The sequence below is a fragment of the Wyeomyia smithii genome, chromosome 2, assembly GCF_029784165.1.
Source record: "Wyeomyia smithii strain HCP4-BCI-WySm-NY-G18 chromosome 2, ASM2978416v1, whole genome shotgun sequence".
Classification (NCBI taxonomy): Eukaryota; Metazoa; Arthropoda; class Insecta; order Diptera; family Culicidae; genus Wyeomyia; species Wyeomyia smithii.
The window spans coordinates 275773939-275776676 of NC_073695.1; positions in this window are offsets into that span (position 1 = coordinate 275773939).

A 2738-nucleotide genomic window follows, 5' to 3' on the forward strand; every position below is an offset into this window, starting at 1 on the left:
GGTGCATGGAAAAGGAATTTTTTGTGCATGGTCCTCAAAGTAGCCGAGCTGAAATCGTTCCTCGTTGCACAACTCCTCTTAACGAGGAGATTTTAAAATATTGTATTTAAACCTGAACCCTGGACTTTTCATTCTAGACGCCTATCATGTTAACCTTCATTGCATCCTAAAAAAAACTTACGTTGTTTACCCTGGTGTGTGGTTTTCCACACATACAACATTTTAATTTGTTTTGGACAAGAAACAACTTAATTTTGCCCCAAACATATTTTTTTCATTGAGTGCATACATATTTGAAGCTATAGGTACCAAATAATCCTGTTTCGAAAATCGAATGAGGTATGTATGTGTGCGGAAGTGTGTGTATGTGTGTATGTTTTCATTCTTACGACCATTATATCTCGATTTTCTCAGTATCGGCTGAACCGATTCGATTGTTCTTAGTCGCGTTTGAAAGAGCTAAAAGTCTAGTTATTTGACAAAAAATATCGTTTTGATCCGAAGGTTCATTCAGAAATGACGTAACGAAATGTGGTCAGCTTATATAGGAACAGATAAACTAACCGATTTTTTCTTTCAGCGGTTTGACTGATTTGAGTCCTTCCGGTGCTAGATGCGTTTGTTAGGATTTGGAGGGAAGATTTATATTTAAAAATATACTTAAAATTAAATGAGAATTTGCAAAGGTACGTTGAAAAAAGTTACAAAACAAAACGTGTTTACATGATATGAGACCAATTAAACATGCTATGATAGCAATTGAACAAAAAAAAAATCCTAACATCGGTTTGACCAAATGGAGCAATTTGGTGCTAGGAATGTTCGTAAGCATATTCTGAAATCTATGCTAAGCAAAGTAAGCAAAGCCTTGGTGCTACATTCCGATTCGTTCATTATACACAGACTTCGCAGTCAAATGTTTAGTGTAAAGGACAATAGACCTTTTTACGTACGAATGTATTAGTGCATCTAGTTGAGGAAAGTATTTACAAATCGCCTTTTTGTTTGCTATGCTATGTTTTTGGCAGCTGGACAAATATTCAGTTGAATACTTATTATAAGTTCTAATCTCGTTTCTGAATGAATTTTTCATTCGTGATCATGAATCGGGGGAAGCTGCTTAACATTATCGACCAAAAATGGTAAAAAGTGATAAAAAGTCGGAGCAACGAGATGCGATGATTTACATTTTGGAGGAAACAAAAGCAACTTTACATGAGTTTACACGTTCATTAGTGTGCGTAGGTGGAAAGTCACTTATCTCTATTGCGGGGCTAGCGCTACGATCCTACTAACACTAACAGTTTCTCCCGAGCCGAGACTCGAACCCACGACGACTGGCTTGTTAGACCATCTCGGGAGATCCATTCTAAATTTATTTCAATATACCTAAAAGTGCGAGTATACTTGTCTTGCAGTAGACATAAAACTGTGTAAATGTTGAACACTGCTCAACCAGGCTGTGCAAACACTAAATAGGTACTTTTAGCATTAGCGTATTCGTAACCCATATGTGTGAAAATTCTCTCACTGGGATGAAACAAATAAACACATACTTTTACACATGTCCCACGTAGCCTTTTGATTGATTTGATTTTGATGCGAGTTACAAGAATGCACCTTTATACATTTCTAAAATCAGTCAAACCGTTGAAAAAAAAAATCAATTAGTTTATTAGTTCCCATGTAAATTGATCACCTTTTGTTACGTCATTTTTGAATGAACCTTCGGATCGAAACGATATTTTTCATCAACTAACTAGACTTTAAGCTCTTTCAAACGCGACTAAGAACAATCGAATCGGTTCAGCCGATACGGAGAAAATGGAGATATATTGGTCGTAAGAATGAAAATAAACACACATACACATACTTCCGCACACATACACACCTTATTCGATTTTTGAAACAGGATTAATTGGTACCTATAGCTTCAGGTATGAAAGCACTCAATGAAAAAAATATGTTTGGGGCAAAATTAAGTTGTTTCTTGTCCAAAATAAATTCGAAATCCACACACCAGGGTAAACAACTTTAGTTTTTAAATATCTCATCAACCAAAAATATTTTTCCCTTGGAGGAAATGTATTTTGTGTAAGATTGATGGTTTAGGAATTGTCAAGAAGTTTCATCAAAATCGATCGAGAAGTTTTCGAAAGAAAATCAAAACAAAATTCATTTGTGTGGTTTTCCACACAAGGGTTCAATGAAGGTTAAAGCGTTAGTCAGTATTATTTCATGAACTAATGCTACAAGGAAGTTTTTTACTATGAATGAAACGGGCGCATATGTATTTTACCTCCCGTATGGCTACTTTTCGTAGTGGAGGAAGTTTTGTGATGTCAAAGTGCATTCGGTTCCGAGCGTAGGTGATATAACGGAGATGGTCTTGCGCTTAAAATTCTCCTTCTACAGAATGCTAGTTCGGGAATGTTTGAGAAGGCGAAAGTTTTTTTCTGCATTCGTATTTATCCTGTTTGTAGGATAGGTCATCCCACGTTAGATTCAAAAATAAGACCAGTGTAACACTTAGGATCTTTGTTCTTGACAGTTTCAAACAATTGTTTAAATCTGTCGAACGTTACCCAACCGACACTGAATTTGCTCAAATGGTTTCCAATTTGAATGGCAGCGCGCGGTTTGTTTTAATCAAGAAGTGTTCAGTACTAGCAACCAAAGTACATATCAACAGATAATCTACAGTTAATGTAAGCAGCAAGTACTAGAACGAAGAGGTG